The sequence below is a fragment of the Dipodomys spectabilis genome, unplaced genomic scaffold (assembly GCF_019054845.1).
Source record: "Dipodomys spectabilis isolate Male_0828 unplaced genomic scaffold, ASM1905484v1 ptg000095l, whole genome shotgun sequence".
NCBI lineage: Eukaryota > Metazoa > Chordata > Mammalia > Rodentia > Heteromyidae > Dipodomys > Dipodomys spectabilis.
Window position 1 is genome coordinate 14,715,888 of NW_024870772.1, and position 18,806 is coordinate 14,734,693.

At 36.9% G+C, this 18,806-nt stretch overlaps 1 non-coding gene across 1 annotated transcript; it reads right to left on the reverse strand.

Moving 5' to 3' along the window:
• Positions 1 to 8,666: 8,666 nt before the first annotated feature.
• LOC122112944 lies at positions 8,667 to 8,773 on the reverse strand. Its single transcript, XR_006148322.1, has one exon. It is a non-coding gene; the product is annotated as a U6 spliceosomal RNA (small nuclear RNA).
• Between the last annotated feature and the right edge of the window lie 10,033 nt (positions 8,774 to 18,806).

Here is an 18,806-nt window from a genome sequence, read left to right on the forward strand (position 1 = left end):
TTATGGGGGCTGTTTGCTTGGTAGATTTTGTTCCAGCCTTTAACATTGAAAATGTGTTTGTTTTTATGGGCAAGATGTGACTCCTGCAGGCAGCAGATAGAAGGGTCTTGTTTTTTAATCCAACTAGACAGTCTATGTCGCTTAATTGGAGAGTTCAGTCCGTTAACATTAAGAGATAGGACTGAGAGGTATTTGGGAGTTCCTGCCATGTTATCTACCTTCTTGGGGGCTGCGAAAACTGGGTTCTTCCTATGGTTCTTGGATTCTCAGTTTGGGTGCAGTTTCTTGGCCTTTATTGCGGTCTTGTTGGTTTTCTATGTGTAGGACCTCTTTAAGAATCTTTTGTAGGGCTGGTTTGGTGGAGATGTATTGTTTCAATTTTTCTTTGGTATGGAAGGTTTTTATTTGGCCTTCAGTTATGAAGGAGAGTTTAGCTGGGTACAGTATTCTTGGTTGATAGTTTTTTGTTTTTAGGGCATGGCATACATCATTCCAGGCTCTTCTTGCTTTGATTGTCTCTGCTGAGAAATCTGAGGTGATTCTAATTGGTTTCCCTTTATAAGTGATTACCCTTTTCTCCCTGACAGCTTTAAGGATCTTTTCCTTGTTCTGAGTTGATCCTGTGTGGATTATAATGTGACGGTGGGATGTCCTATTCTGGTCTGGTCTATTTGGGGTTCTAAAGGCTTCTTGTATCTGGACAGGCCTATCTTTTTGCATGTTTGGGAAGTTCTCTGCTAGGATCCTGTTAAACAGATTTCCTAGACCATTAACTTCTGTTTCTAAGTGCTCCTCTACACCCATTATCCTTAGATTAGGCCTTCTGATGGTGTCTTCCAGGTGTTGGATAGATCTATCATATTTCTTGGACTTGTCTTGGATGGTTGTATGTTCTTTCTCTATAATATCTAGGCTGTCTTCAATCCCTGAGATTCGATCTTCTGCATGGTCTAACCTGCTGTCAAGACTCTCTACTTTGTTTTTTATCTCTTTTCCTTCTAGTTGGTCAGCTTTGATGGCTTCAAGTTCTTTGTTGAAGCTCTGTTTTAGGTCTTGTATGAATTTCTTTACTTCCTTAATTTGGTGTTCAGTGTTTGTCCTCAAATCACTTAGTTGATTGGTTATGGTTTCTTTGGGCTCCCATTCCTTCTGTTGGGTTCCATTCAGCATTCCCTTTGTGGTCTCCCTGACTTCCTTCAGCTCTTTGTTAATGGATTCCATGAATGCCTTTAGTGATCTTTGTGTGTTCTCTTCCTGGTGTCTCAATTCCTGTATTACTCTTTGATTAGCTTCCTCCCGTTAATAACATCCATTTTTATATGGTGGTGGCTCTTACATATAAGAAAACTATTCTTGCATTCTCATTTGGTTTTTACATTTGTTCTGTGGGCAGCAATATTTATATTTCATGTTGCATAAGTACTAACTAAAATTTTGAATGATTATTGTGGAAATAATTCTAGCAAGTAGCAAGCCATGAATCTAAAGCAAGAATTTTCAATATAACATATTTCATAATACATGTTTCCTTATGTGTTATAAGATCACTTTAGTCCACTAATATATTGTAAGTGATAAAATTAAAAATGCAATGATTTCTGCTAACATAATACCAAGAAAAATAATAGTTTTATGGTTGTATTATTTGCCTCTGGGAAGCAAGGTCTAGGATGCATCTTCACTGTTCGTTATTTCAATTTTGAAATGGAGTGATTTTGGAAACAATTTAGACTACCAAATTCACTTTCATTGAGTTATGAGAGACAACAAGTAAAACTCAAAAAGATATTGACATGCAATTGCTCAGTTGATAATTACTTCATCTATAGTAAGCTTTCTTTTCTGATCTTAGGTTAAATAAGACTACACAGTAATGGGACTAGTCAGAAATAGTTACTTGCTCTAATAAAACAGTGAATGAATAAAACAATTTTCTTTTTTCTTTTTCTTTTTTAAGTTTTTTATTGTAAAAATACTGCACAGAGGGGTTAAGTTTACATGAGCAAGGTAATGAGTACATTTCCTATCCGGCATTGGTGCCTCTTCCTTTGTTTTTCCCCTACCATCCCTTCCCTCCCACCTCCACAACCACACTCCTGCCCCCAGCATCCACCCCAGACCCGCCTAAATTGTATTCTTCTCTAAGACTTAGATTTTGTTGTCCCAAGAATTTGAAAATTACAGACTGTGCCATGATATATCCACTGCTAACCAGTTCATAATATTCTCCATACTATTCATAAGAAGGTATTGTATATCATTAGGTATAAGAAATCTGCAAACTTTACCATGAATAAATGTCACAACTTTCTCACTAGAGAGGCTGAAAAAGAAAATAATGATAATGGGAAATACTGGTTAAAATGTGTAATGACAATCAGCCTTGCTGATTGAATGGTTTAACTATTGTTATAAAAAATATTCTGGAAGTTTCTTCAGAAACCAATAATATCACTCAGAAATGGTCCTCATGGACATTTAATTCAGAGAAAGATAAAATCTTGATCATCAAACATTTCCACAATCTTGTTCACATCAGATTTATTGCTAATAACAAAACCTGTTCAGCAAGGAAATGAGCAACAAAACATTGTAGCACAACCATGATGGAGTATTATTTAGCAATAAAAGAAATGAATGGTAAACACAACATCCTGAGTAGATCTCAAGGGTTTTGTTGGTAAGAGAGCCGATATGAAAACCATGCACACTGTTATTATGATTTTCAAATGTTCTCCAGGTGGCAAAATTACAAAGATGGAAAAGAAGCTTGTAGTACATTGTGAGTTGATGAAATGTTTGTGGCTATTTGGGATAATATTAGAGATGCTTATAGCAATACAACAGTTTTGTATCCAGATTATTCTAGAGTTCACATAAGTCTGTATATACAACAAAATGCATAGACTTGCATACATATATGAGTTTACATTAAAAAACTTATAAAATCTGAATTAGGTCTGACACTACTGTCAATTTAAATACAGTTATCTAAGATGGTCCCTTTGGAGAGCTGGAACTTCAATGTGCTGTTCTTTCAAATTTCTTTGAGTCTATAAATTAAATTAGTGTGAAAAACCACCTAGTCAAGACCAAAGAACCTTACAAATAAACTGCTCATTACATTTAAACAGATATACTGCTAGGGCTCTATCTAGGTGATTTTCAACTTTATTACATAAATAAAAAAATATCTTAGCTCTGCCTTCCCAGCAGGTTACTCTGCTAGTCCATTCGAGAGTTAAGAACAGACATAGTAAACATTTATTAAGTCTCAGCTCTGTGCAGTCTACTGTGGATGTAATGAGAAAAGATGAATTAAAGCCTATTCTCTCATGGAGTTTGGTGTCCAGTGGGGGATAAATAAAGAAAAATGGGAAAATCTACAGATGCTTAAAATATTATAAAATGTAATGTGCTTTGAGAGAAACAAGTCCCATAGTTTTTAAAATCTAAAATAAGGTGACTACTAGGAGTTTTATTAAATAGTATTTTATGAAAATATGGCCACATTCATTTTTTTTTTGCTTTTAATTGTGAAAATACGGTATAGAGGGGTTACAATTACATGAGCAAGGTAATGAGTACATTTCTTATCAAGCATTGTTGCCTCCTCCTTTGTTTCCCCTTCCCATCCCTTCCCATCTTCCTCCCCTCTGCTGCCCCACCCCTTTACTCCCCCCCCCCCCCACCAAAATTGTAAAGTTCGTTTTTGGGCATAACGTCCTGTACATCTCATTGTTGCATATTGTACACACTTTTATATGCTACAAATGCAGAGATGAGTAGTTTTGAGAAGTATACTTGAACCACAAATCTTAAAATGCTACCAGGATCTTGAAGAAAACATTTGTAGCATCTGATCTCAGATAAATACATTTTATTTTTGAGTCTTAAGCTAGGTCTCAATATTCCTTTTCCCACTTTCATTAAGATGATCCCTGTGAAACGCCAAAGTTGATTTTAGAAGGTTATTTCATTAGTCCTCACATATCTTAACATATCTAGCTGTAAGGTTTTATTATATCATGGAGATTCTTCTCATTATATTCAAGGGATGGAATTTCTCGCTCCTCATGATAGTGGAAGGCATGAGAGAGCAGATCCACAAGTCAGTTTTCTGGCCATAATAAATATTTTTGTGAAATGTCCCTAGGACAACATATGCTTATGCTTTGTACCAAGCATAAGCAAGATTTCTTCTAAAATGAATATTTCAATTGGACACACACTTTTATTTTGTCACTTGGGGGTGTGTCATTTTTCTTTGAGTAGCAGCTTTAAAGATTAAATGTGTCAGGAAGAAATGTAAAAACTCACATTTTTATCTTTTGGGTATGCAGGCACTAAAGCATGAAACCTCATTATTCTTTGATTAAGATGGCACAGAGAAATAACTGTGTCAAATATTGACTGCTAACAAAACAAAACAGCAGCAACAACAACAACAACAAAAACCCACCACAGCTGGGGCAGGGATGTGGGGGGCGTTGGTGGCTGAGGCCTGTAATCCTAGCTACTCAGGAGGCTGAGATCTGAGGATCACAGTTCAAAGACAGCCCGGGCAGGAAAATCCATGAGACTCTTATCTCCAATAAAGCACTAGAAAACCAGAAGTGGCTCTGAGGCTCAAGTGATAGAGAGCTCACCTTGAGCTGAAGAGTGCAGGGACAGCGCCCAAACCCAGAGTTCAAGCCCCACAACCTACCAAAAATAAAATAAAGTTTAATTAAATTAAAAACCACCAAACAAACAGAAACTTTCAGCTGGGCACCAGTGGCTAGGATTACAATAACCTGTAATCCTAGCTACTCAGGAAGCTAAGATCTGAGGGTTGCAGTTTGAATCCAGTTTGAATCCAACCTGCTGGAAAGTCTATAACACTCTTATCTCCAATTAATCACAGGAAAAAACAAACAAACAAACCGGAACTAGTTCTGTGGCTTAGGTGGTGGAGTGCTAACCTGTATCCAAAGGAGTTCAGGGACAGTGCCCAGGCCCAGAGTTCAAAATTTTTTAAAAGTCAGCAAAGAATGAAAAATAAAAATAAATGTTTCATACTTACCTTGAAATTTTTAGCTATTTCATTTTATTCATTGTATTTATTTGCATGTGAACTTCTTTTTTTTTTTTTTTTGCTTATGTGGTGCTGAAGAATCGAACCCAGGGCCTCATGCATGCAAGGCAAGCGCTCTACCACTGAGCCACCTTCCCAGCCCTTGCATGTGAACTTCTATCATCCTAAATTCTAGAATAGTTGGACACTTCCCAAGCCACTCTTACAGCTCGGACAAAGACATATGGTATGTGGTCTTACGAAGACAAAATAAAGAGCGGAACCATCAAGAGTAAAACATATTTGCGGCGCAGGTCCTGATGGAGGACGAAGAAACGGGTATTATGTTCATATTCAAATGATAAGGGAACTGAAATGCATAATGTTTGAAAAATGCTCCAGTAATATTACACAATTTTTAAATGACAAAAGTTGTATTTCACTATAGTGCTGAATGAATAGGTTTCTCACTCTTTTCAAGTGCTGTATGTATGCATTTTCATTTTCACTCCCACTTAAACTCGTATATCCACAGATAGCTTTCACAAGCCTTTTTGCAATGCCAAACATGTTCCTTAACAATCTTTTTTTTTCTTTTCATACATTAGCAGGGAAGATTGATGTTTCTAAGACATAACAAAAGGTCATTTTGAGACATAACTCAGTTGAAGAAAAGAATACAGATTGGGTTAGTACATTTCAAAATATTGGAAAACAAGATTATGGATAGGACGATGCATATTGGTCAGCTGGTGTTTGCCTAACATGCTCAAACTGTAGGTTAAGCCTCAACAACAACAACAACAAGAAAAGGGATAAAAAAGTAAAGGAAACAATGTATAAATGACCTTCTGGGAAAACAGATGTAGGTGGTAACAGGAGTACATTCTCATAGGCCAACTTCAGTTTTTGCCTCCTTTCGACTTGAAATGATCATTTTCCACTCTGTTGATCTATCTGAAGCATTTGCTTTCACATTTTTGGCAATAGAGAGAGGCATTTTCAATGGTGGCACTTACTGATTTTACAGAAATTGGAGGTCATTCATCTATGATATCCTAAGGTACTTGGTTTGCATCAATTTGAGGAAGGTGTTCAATAGAACAAGACTGAAGTTAGTTAAGTAAGAAATGAGAATATCTTCTTGTTTCAAGGGTTTTGGTTGTTCTAATTCAAAAGCATATCCTCATTGACTGATTTTTTACTATTAATTATAATTATTTATGGATTTGTCTACTGTTGATATTTTTATTATCAAGGAAAATAGTAGTAATATCTTATTATGATTTTCATCTAATTAAATGAATAGAGAATTAGCTGTAGGTTTAGGATGTGTGTGTGTGCATATGTGTGTGTGTGTGTGTGTGTGTGTGTGTTTATGATAAATTATTTTTTACAAGGTTTTCTGCACATAGTATGTAGTATACAGAAGACAAGATATGTGGAAATTATATCCTGGTCATGTATTTCATTTAGGAATGTGATGTAAAGTGTTTGAAACCCATTTAATTTGTGAAAGGGAAACAGTAAATACATCTAAACAGTGATTTTTAGAAATGTATCTTTTCTTTCAAACTGTGTGTGACAAGTGGGTAATAATTACTTCTTTCACCTTTCTCTTTCTTCTTCATAATTCTCTAAAGTTTGAAGTGGTACACCTTTTATAGTGAATATTTAAAATTATATATGGTGATAAAAATATATGATACTCTATCTAAAATAACATTAAGTATAATATATGAATATGTTTTAATACAATGTAATATTAACAGAAGAGTATACTTGAAATCCCTGAAAAGTGATCCAACCTGATTGAAAATGTTAACAAACATGTTAAATAACAACAACAAAACTCAATATTAGGTGAGAGGTTGGTCAAAAATAGATTCACACTTGAACTTTATATTGGAAAATAGAATAATATTGGGAACTACTTCTTCAAGAAGAGGTGTATTATATAGCTAAAAACATGATGACCTTGTGAGTATAGATGTACCTCTACTCATGCTTTATATTCTTGTTAGAAATATATACACTTTACCTGTGTGGTAAAGGATCAGACTTTGTGAGCTTGATCATTGTGAGTCTGTGTCCTGAGAAATAGTTGTCTCTCTGACTGATAATGAATTCAGGTTCTCAGTATTTCAAGGCTGAGCGTCACAGTGCTTAAGAGACTGCTTGTAAGAGCACAGGAAAGACCAAAATTGAGGAAATCTTAAAAAATATCCAATGGGCCAGGCATCAGTGGCTCATGCTAGCCAGGAGGCTGAGATTTGAGGATCATGGTTCAAATCAGCCTGGGCAGGAAAGTCTGTGAGACTTTTATTCTCCAGTTAACCACCAGAAAACTGGAAAGGGCTCTGTGGGTCAAGTGTTAGAGTGCTAGCCTTGAGCTGAAGAGCTCAGGGACAGCATCCAGGCCCAGAGTTCCAGTCCCATGACTGACCAAAAAAAAAAAAAGTATCCAATGGAATAATAAGAAATATAATTAGAATTAATGAAATTCTAGACCTCCTCAGTGATTACTGGGAATGACTGTGGTAAACAGTAAAACACAACCAAGTATATCCAGTGGGTAGGGAAAAAAAGTCAAAAATTGTGAAGACTCTTTGTGGTATGTCTTTCTTAAACAAATAACACACAAAATCCATGTGTGATACAATGGCTATTCAAATTATTCAATTATTCAAATTATTTCTTCAAGTCATTGAAGTTAAATGTTGGAAAATATTAATTTATAATGATACAAAATGAGTAAAACATTTTGGTCATTCACAATGTTCATAAAATTTATCTGGTAGAGACACGCATAAGGAATAGGGATTTCCTAAGAATCTGGGAAATCAACCAAATTTTCACAAGGTATTAAAAGCATTGTGAAATTTGAAAATAACTTGGAGTTCACAAAAGAGATAAAGCAAAAATGGACAGATTACTTGGTAGAAGAATCTGGCTGCAACATCTGTTATCCGCTCAGGAGTTGGTCCTGGTCTAAAAGACCTGGCTGGTGCTATTGCCCTCTGTGATTTGACCAGTTTGTGTGAATCCTTCTTGAGTTGACCTCTCAATCAAACAGAACAACTTTCCCTAATTAAGGCTAACTGTGCTTTGACCTAATTGTCTTAATTTTTCAGATTATGTGATCCTATGTTTAAAATTCCTTCATTGTGGGTAGAATAATTTATTCAAGAATTGCACATTGAATCACAGAATATCATAAATAGAAAATGTATTTAAAAAACTTAGTTACACATTGAAATTTATGATAATAACTTACAAAAACAAAAATATTCCATGCCTATTTCCATTATTCCTATATTACAAAATCTATGCTGATTGATATTCTATTTGGTCTTCATTTAAAAATGGCTATGTGATCAGCAAAATTGTTTTATAAATTGAATAATTAGGTATCATCTATCAGTAATGGGTAAATTCTGGAGATAGAGTGGGTCAGACTTCTAAAAATGTTAATAATGATAAGGAGTATTAAAACTATATGTTATTGTTGTCAGGTTTATAATAGACATATAATCTACATATATTTTATTTACAAAATTGATATCATAACGTTGGTGTATTAGAAGGAAATTTCTTCTCTCCATTTCTCTTTAATATGGAGTGATTCACAAATTTGTTTGTTATCCTTGTGCAAGGGCCATGGTAATCTTTTCTGTATTGTTCCAATCTTAGTATATGTGCTACCAAAACAAGTACTCTTCTTTCATATTTTTTTCTTAAGTAAATATAAGATATATGTCATAATATCTGTGAAAGGTATGTTTTCAAACGATGTACGCCAAACATCTTCAGGTGTTCGGCTAATTGAAAAAGATCATGAGGATTTAAATTTACAAGTACACATATTTATGAGTAATCCCTTCCTGTCCCCAAGAAATTAAAAAGTTTAAAAAATGGAGAAGAGTATAGTATTTATTTATTAAAATAAAGGTTAATGTGTATCCATTGTTTATTGTGTCTAGAAAATTGGGGCTGGGAAGTTGGCTCAGTGGTAGAGAGTTTGCCTTGCATGCCTGAGGCCCTGGGTTTGATTCCTCAGCACCACATAAACAAAAAGAAAAAAGCAGGGAGTGGTGCTGTGGCTCAAGTGGTAGAGCGCTAGCCTTGAGCTGAAGAGCTGAGGGACAGCGCCCAGGCCCAGAGTTCAGGCCCCACGACCAGACCCCCCCCCCCCCAAAAAAAAAGAAAAATTTTGAGGACCTAGTATCTACACACAAATGTAGAATCTCCTTTTCACAGAGAAGATAATAAAGGTTTAGATAGTTGAACTTCTTGTGTAGAATGTGGTTAGAAACCAGTACAGGTCCTGTGAACTCAGGCCATCCCGGTCCAGATCTAAAGTTATATATTAGTTTTATCTCTTACTTTCGCTCTTATTCAGTATTTTTAGGAAGAAGAGCATCATTAGCACATGTAGCTATTTCTTACCATTTTTCAACTGCAAGATGTCTGTGTTGAAAGTACAAATACAACAGTACTAAAGTGACAGCCATAGACAGAACTTTGGAAATCATAAAATGTGTTACTATGTATGTCCACTAAAAAGATCTTGGGACTGGTTCAGTGTGAATATTAGCCTACCTAGTCTTTTTGCTATGTAGAAGCACTGTATTGTATACACATTCATGAGCAATAATTCTGAAAATGTTATAGGTTAGCAAATCCTTTAAGTATGGTATGAGTGCTAGTTGTTTATATGACATCACATTGTGATATTCTATTCACCAGTCCTGTTCCCTGCATGTCCAAATATGGTGACTGCATTTATTTTGTGGTAAGACAATGAGTAAATAACACTTCTTGGTATGAATTATACTTAAATACATACTACAAGAAAGCAGTACTATTTATTTTTGTAAAGCAGCTGAGCTTTTATTGGGTATCATTCAGATAATTGCAAAGCATAAGACACAAAATTCACTTGCCCAGGCTGAGTGCCAGTTGGGGACAAGGCTGGAGGACAGAGCTTACACGTTGAGGGCCGAAGGGTACAAAGAACAAGGTGACAAGGAGGTGTCCAGCAGCTGGGTCCCATGTGGGGTGGCTGGGAACCCTCCCCACCCCCGTCCTCCCTCTCTGAGGACACAGAAGTGGGCCATGTCTAATCTTCGAAGCAGAGGCGGCGGCAGGTGCTGCTACGCTGGCGGCGGCAGGAGGCGTGGCGTCTGGGGGGCTGAGGGTCCTGGAGGGGGGAAGGAGGCAGGGGCTGGAGTTCTGAGCTGGAGGAGGGCCAAGGTGTCCAAATGCTGAAGCTGGAATCCCATTCTATTACAAGGGCCAGGCAGAGGGGAGGCCCTCGAGATGGACCCTGCAAGGCCGGCCTGGGGACTGAGCGGGGTGGGGAGTGGAAGCCACCAGCAGAGGTTGGGGAGCCCCACGGTTCAGGGGCCGCAGTAGACACGTGGGCTTCCTTGAAGGACTGCCCCACGGGGGCAGCGTTGTCCTGGGGCGCTTGCTTCTTCAGCGTGTGCTGGCTCATGGATGAGAACCTGCTTTGGAGTCTGGAGACCGTGCGCTGTGCTCGCAGGCCGATGCCACTCGGGTCCGCACAGGCTTGTGGTGCTTGTGGGTGCTCAGGTAGCGAGACAGGCTCGGGAAGGGTCCTGTCGACCATGTTCCTGGAAGGTGAGAGAGGATACCACTGCTGGAATGCTCCCTAAAGATGGATGCTCTCGGGGGTGCCCATTGACTCCCGGCTCCTGCTGTCCCGCGATCCTGGTATGACCACCGTGCCTGCTGCGCCCGCTGTACCGTGCAATGCTGGATCAGTCCTGGATTCCACTTGGCAGCGACCCAGTCTCCTGATGAGTGAGGAAGAGAGTGCCAATGGGTTGTCTGGGCCTCCATTTATACCAGCCAGACAGTAGGGTGTGGCTAAATCCCATCAGGGCAAGGTGGGCCAGAGGTTGAGATACTGGGGTGGGGTGTGGAAATCACTTGGGCCAGATTAGGGAGGGTCCAGGCAGGCAGATTGGCTTAAACCAGTCTGAACCACAGGGGCCCTTGCCATGTTCGGGAAGGGGCTGCTGGCAGGCAAAGGTGCGGGGGTGGGGGGTTGGGGGGGGAAAGAGGGGGAGAGCAGTTCGGAGTTAGTCCACAGGGCTCAGGCAATACCCTTCATGGTCTGGACAACGGTGGCAGGATGTCTCCCCATGACACACCCTAGCACACATGTGCTCTTGGGGAAAGAAGCTGAAGCCAGAGTGCCAGGGAAACTCATGCTTATTGTAGCCAAACACTGGGGTCAACCAGGGAACCAGGGTGATATATAAGGATCTAGCTCTAGGTAAGCATTCTAATACTAAAGTGAAGAGGAGTGGAGAGAGCGCAAATCTTTATCTTGTTCCTGAATTTAGAGGAAATGGCTTTAGCTTTTTGCCATTAAATATGAGGATAGCTGTAGGTTTGTCATGCACAGCTTTTATATAGAGAAGAATGTCCCATGGATTCCTAGTTTCTCCAGAGCTTTCATCATAAAGTGGTGTTGAATCTTGTCAAATGCTTTTTCTTTGTCTATGGATATGATCACGTGGTTCTTATCCTTGATCTTGTTGCTGTAATGAATTACATTAATTGAGTTACATTTATTGAACCAGCTTTGTATCCCTGAAATGATTCCTGTCTGATCATATTGTATGAATTTTTTGATGAACTGTTGAAGTCCATTGGCCAGAATTTTGTTGAGAAGATTTGCAACGATGTTCTTCAAAGAAATGGGTCTATCATTCTTTTTTTAGATGAGTTCCTATATGGTTTTGAGATAAGGGTTATGCTAGTTTCACAGAAAGAGTTTGGGAGTGAACTTTCACTTTAAATTTCATTGAAGAGTTGGACCAATATTGATCTGAGTTCTGCTTTGAAGACCTTGTAGAACTCAGCTGTGAATCAATCTGGTCCTGGGCTTTTCTTAGATGGGAGGTTTCTTATTGCTGTTCCTATTTCGATGCTTGATATGGGTCTGTTTAGTTCATTTAAATCTTCTTGGTTTAGTTTGGGCATATTAGTATTCTTCTATTTCTTCCAGATTCTCAAATTTGTTAGCATAAAGGTTTGAAAAATAGTCCCTTATAATGTTCTGAATCTTGTTTGTTTCTGAGGTGATGTTTCCATTCTCGTCTCTGAGTTTGTTTATTTTGGTGTGTTCTCTTCTTTTTCTGGTAAGAGTTGGTAAGGGTCTGTTGATTTTGTTAATTTTTCGGAAGAACCAATTCTTTGTTTTGTTGATTCTTTCTATGTCTTTTTTTTCTTTTTGAATTGTAATTCATTTAATTTTAATTATTTTTTCTGTCTACTGGATTGGCATTTGGCTTGTTATTTTGCAAAGAGTTTCAGGTACATCATTATTGGTTTCGGATAAATGGTTTGTTTTGGATATCTACACTTTGTTGACATCAAAACTCAGAGCTATACATTTTCCTCTGAGTACTGCCTTTCCTGTGTCCCAGTAGGCAGGTAATTTATATGTTCTTTTTTGTTAAATATCATGAATATTTGAATTTCCTTTCTAATCTTTTCCATGACTCACTGGTGTTTCAACAGTGTGTTGTTACAGGATTTTCTTTGGTGGTTTTTGGTGTTGAATTCTAATTTTATTCCCTTGTGGTCTGGGAGAATGCAGGACATAATTTCAATGTTCCTTTATTTGTACAAGTTTATTTTGTGACCTAAAATGTGGTCTGTTTTGGAGGATGTTCCATGTGCTGCTGGGAAGACCGTGTATTGTTGCTACTAAATGAAATATTCTGTAGATGTGCATTAAGTTTAGTTGTTTTATGCAGTTGTTTAGATCTGAGGTTTCTCTTTTGAGTTTCCACCGGGTTGATCTATCTATTGTGGAGAGAGGTTTGTTAAAGTCACCAACAATCAATGTCTTTGGATCTATGTGTGATTTTAGTGAATGTAGTCTTGGATAAGTTTGGGTGCTTTGATATTTGATGAATAGATATTTAGAATTGTGAGATCATTGTTTTGATTGAGATAAACCAAACTCAAAAAGTCTAATACCATGTTTTCTGGCTCACTTGTAGGGTATAGACCTAAAATGATGCTGATGACGATGATGATGGACAAGATGGGGAGTCACTTAGGATAGATCCAAGGGTAAAGTGTATGAGGAGCTTCAGTGAAACTCATTGACTCTTGTCTGGAAAAGAAAGGAGGATCGAGAGGAGACATGGAGCATGGTGCAGGCACAAATTCTTCAAAGCATATGTACTAAAGCATCAGTGAAGCCCCTTGTGCTGTAAATGACTTAAATGTTGTGTCACCAAGGGGAGATGCAGTGGCTCGAGGTCTAGAGCTTAGAGGATCCCACTCCTTGGGGAAGAACTGACTTAGTGAACACAATGGCCCCGCTCCCTCTGTTACACTAGGCTTTTGTGTGCCTCTGAAAACATGAAGTGTTCATGAGCCTCATTACTCAGTTGGGTACTAGTGGCTCTTGTCTGTAGTTTTCCTAAAGCAGTGGTTTTTAAAATTTGCTTGTCTTATTATTTTTCAAATCTATATTTTCAAGTATCTATCTACATAGATATTTACTTATATGAAGACAATATTTGCCGCCATTGAGAAAATGCCTCAGGTGTGGTATTGAATAAACTGTATTGTGTACTTGAGAGACACAAGAGTTGAAGAATATTCTTCTAATCTATTATTTATTATCTAGTAGGCTTGAACAGTTATCTTTCCAAGCATCAGGGTTTTTAATGAATAAAAATGAGATTAACAATTACTTCCACTTTGTTTAAATGGAAAGTTATTTAAAAATGTTTAGTTTTCAATTAAAATATCAGTTCTAATTTATAATAATCCTTTCCATTTTCTAATACTTCATTATAATGCTTTATTCATCTCAAATCTTAGAATTAAAGACTTTAAGGAGTCAAAAGCAAAAGTAAAAAGAAAATCATTACAATTATTTAACCTGTCTTATTTAATCCACATATAGCAGCGATTGTTATGATAGTAAACAAAAATCTTCCAATTTTCACTCACTGATGCCTGAGGCAAAAACAAAAAGCAAAAACAAGACACTGGAAAACCAAATCATATATTTTCTAATGATGTAACACTTGCCTTCACTGTTGGTGTCTTTAATAGAAATTTTAACAACTCAAAGTATACATTTTGCTCTGCTGGTAATAGTGTTCAAAAAAATAATAAAAAAAATACCTGTACTTTCCTTCATAAAAGCATACTGTGTCTATCAGTCTTGACAGTTCCTATAAATAAATATCATTGCTTTCATTTTGATGAAGTAATCTATTGCAAAGAAACTTAACATTGTTGAGATTTAATGACTGGTAAATAAAAGATTAGTGTAGGAGCAAGTCAGGAAATCATCTTGATGGATTGATCACTTAAGTGTTCTTTTCTTTAAAATTAATTACACTGTAACTGAAAAGACCAGCCTTATCTCTGTAAGAAAGTATTAATGTCCAAAAGGTTTCCTCATTTCTTTAAGAAGGGGGGGGTCTAAAAACAAAGTTTTATTTTTCTTGGAACCCAAGTTCTTTGTGGAAATTAAAATTATTTTTCTATACATGATTTTGTGAAAAGATAAGCTGTTTCTCTTGTTGCTACTGCTGTTGTAAAACTTGGATTGGCTGTAAATGTTGCAGAACTTGGAATTTTTACTTGAGGATTCAACTGTGCAGAAATTCCCTGATCAGGCTCATCTGGACCCAGGGGTCATCTGAGGCCATCAGGGCGCAGCTGGGTTAAGATTTGGGGCTCTGGTTTAGCGAGATAATCATGTGAGTATCAAGAGCTCTAGGCATTCCCTCTATTCTCCCCATAAAGTAAAAGATGTGTCATTTGATTGCAATTGCCAGAGGACTGCCAAAATGGACCACATGGGGCTCTTGGCACATGGTTTGCCCTAGTTAAGGCTCCTATTTTTTTTTTTTTAGGAGAATTGTGTGAAGGAACAAGGTCAGAAGACACACTTTTGTCTATTCACAATCTCACAATTTATTTTAAAAAGTACAAAATTTACAAGACATATCAGTTAATTGGTATTAATTTACCTTGTGCTGCTGAAGTTCTTTGATAACATAAGTTACATTAAAGTGGCTTCAAGATTCAGAGAAGCCTTACCTAAAGTAAGGACAGAAAACAGATACAGATGCAAAGAAAACCATAAGACACATAAGACACTGGTCCAAAGCCAGCCACAGAGATATCACTGAGCAACTGAGGTCCTGAGGTGTCAAAACACCCATGTGAAATGCTGATTGAAGCCCAGAGCTGATCTGAGGCTTTGTAGAGTCCAGATGAGGAACAGATTATTTGGTTTACTGGATTGGGATGGAAGATAATTAGAGTAGATCACATTAAGTAGGGATGGAACCGCTTAAAAGTTGCTATCCCAGGAACATTCTGGAATTCTGTGGATTCTTGACATATATATTAGATGATCCGATGTCAGGTCTGTGTGTGACACTATGTCCCAGTACTTGGGATGTCTCCTTTTGTATAATTAAGGCAAGAGAATATATCTTGATGGGTCTGGGAACTTCAATAAATGCATGCAAGGTGTTCCTGGTATGATTTGATATATTTATTGATGTAAATGCTTATTGGTATAGATCAGTATTATCAGTTTGTTCATTGTGTGCTGGCAGATGATAGTTGTTTATTTGATTAAGGATAATTAGGCTTTCTTGTGTTCTCAACTCTTAAATATTGGAGTAACTCAACTCTTAGTCTCTAATCTGTGGTTTTTTACTCATTCTTTTAATGATATCCACCACACATAAACTATCATCCTTTAATCGATCATGCTAAATGTCAATATTTATATATGACATTCCACACATACATCTGTGGAGTACTTCTTGCTTATATAACTGTGTGCTTAAATTTCTATTTACATATATTTAGGAAAAACCAGTCTATTGCTTCCTTATCTAGATGCCTGATTTTCACTCAAAATGTGTTCTTCCAGGTTTCTATTTCAGAAGGAGTAATTCCCACTTTCCAGGTACCTAGACCACAAGCACTGTAGTCAGCTTTCACACATTTATTTCTTTCACACCAAGCCTGCAGTCCAGCTGAAAATCCTACTGGGTTTTTCTTCAATTCATGTTAGAAATATGTTCCATAGCATTTCACTCATCTTGTTCAAGTCATAGTCATTTCTCACTTGAAGGCTTGTTATAACTGCCATTAGTCAGTCTACTTGGATTATATTCTTGTTTTGCAACAGGGTATTTTCAACGCATAAGTCAACATAAAAATTTCCTACAATACTACTTTCAATCCTGAAGTGACTTCTTGTCACACTTAAAGGAAGCTGAAATTCTTACAATGATGTAGAATTCGCATGTATTCTGCATCATTGTCCCTTTCCTGAAGTCACTGGTCATGATGTTTCTCAGCCATTGGCTGCAGCTGTTCTGTCCTATTTACTTTCTTGAAAAGTACTCATAACTGTGTGTTGGGCACTCGCTTCCTCCCTCCCACGTATACACACACACACACACTTCGTTCATGTATTTATCTATTGCTGTATAAATCCCCTAACTAAAATATTACAAGGGATGTGAATTTATTTATCTATTTATTTATTTATTACCAATACGAGAATGGAAATTAGGGTCTTCTTTACATTGTCTGTGCCAATAGTCTACCACTGGAGCCATGCCCTTGGCCCTTTTTGCCATTCCTTTGCAGATACAGTCTTTCACTTTTGCATGGACAGGCTTTAGTCTGTATCTGCCTACATTAACCTCCCAAAGGAACTCAAGGAACTTGCCACTGCACATGGCTTATTATTTAAGAATAGGGCCTTTTACTCACTTTTTGCTTATGCTGGGCTTATTCTTTATTCTTCAGATCTTGGCTTCCTAGTATCTGTGATCATAGTCATGCACCAACACACCTAGCAAGGGTGCTGACCCTATGCTTTATTTTTTTTTTTTGTTTTACCACTTTTTTTGTATTCAAACAGCTCAGAACATTCTCAGGAACACATCAGACCCTTAATACATTAGCTGAGTAAATAAATATGAGTAAGATGAACATGCCTTAAGCACATTTTGTTAAAATGGCTACATTTCCTCTTTATTGGAAAATGTCTTTTCAGCCAAATTCAAAGAATATTGGATTTATTTTACTTTATACTAAACCTGTGGTATAAATCACTTTTAAATCTTTTTGCATTGAGTCATACTGGGAAGAAAAGTGTGTTTCTCCCCTCCGTAGGAAACACACACAGAATTAACTTAGGAGGTGGTAGCAGGAAGACAGATACGACGTCTCTATTCAAAATGACTTATTCTTTTATTGAATTTTGCAAACAGAGTTATACTTGTAAGGAAATGGAAAGAACATCTGATCCTCATTATTAGATACTCATTTGACAATTCTGGGAAGAAGCAATCTTCATTCACATTTTCTGTCAGTATCTTAAAAGCTCTTGGGCCTTCCTGACAATGCAACCATGGGGAGACTTGTTTTTGATGAAGTCTGTTGTTTTTTCTTTCATGATGAAGTGGAGGATGCACCTGTGTTGCTTTCCTTTTTCAGGAGAGCAGCAGCAGAACCCCAAGGAAACAGAGCACATTACTGCCATAAGGTGAAGTTTTCATAAAGGAAGTGGCTTAATCCCATGGCTTCTTCAAACATAGACATCATGTCTTTATACCCCAAAATTAGTGAACTGGAAAAACTTCAGATAATATAATTTTCTGTTCTTATATTAGATTGGATACACATGTTTAATACTTATACAATATCTTCTTAGAAGTATTTGTGTTAAAAACTCCAAAATAGCAGAATTTCATAGAAAAGTACTTTTCTAAATCATATGTCAAGAGCATTACTAAACATCTTAGGTTGCAATTGTCAGCATCAAATGATAAAGTCTTATTTATCTGTATTTTGATGTGTAGTTTCTATGCTTGTGACTCTTTTTCTATGTTGTTTTCTCCCACTAACTGAACCTGACTGTGTTACTTACAATATAATAAGAGTTTTGTTATTCCAAGCTAACAATAGAGGGCATACAGGAAAATCCTCGGGAGAAACGTAATTGCAAAGCAGCTCCTGAGGTTGTTGAAATAATTTCTAACTTAATAAAAAAATCAGAGGCAAACAATAAAAATAACTTTATGCATGATCCCATTTATTTTCATATTGTATTCAGTAGTGGTAACTGCCTTTAATTGAGGATGATTATGGTCTCTAACTCCTCATTTTCTTTGTGAAGTCTTACTTATCAGGAACACTGCTCAGATATATTTGCAGCAATGAAAAGAATGTTTTACTGTGCCTGGACATTTATAGCATATTATTTTAACTGATATACTTTCTATAGCATATTCTAACTTCCTCAAATTTGAAATTTTTGAGTGATTGTGTCTCTCCACAGCATTGCAGCCTCTCTGAAATTAATAAAATTCCATTTTGTTGTGTATAAACACATTAATTAATATAGGTATCTGTTCACTAATCTTGATTGTCAGTATTTTGTATAAGATAATGTACCTTGGATATTATGCTATCATTTCTAGACTTTTGCATCTCAGTTTCTTTGGATGTCACACATCTGGAACTTCACAATTACATATTGTAAATAAGACGGGATCCAAATTTTTGCTATAATGTTTGTTATTAATATCCATTCAATAGCCTCTTGAATTTATGTACATCTTCTAACCTTGCTTTTGAGTGTTTGTCCTCAATTAAAATTCCTATTTGGACAAAATGCAAATCAGTGTCCAAT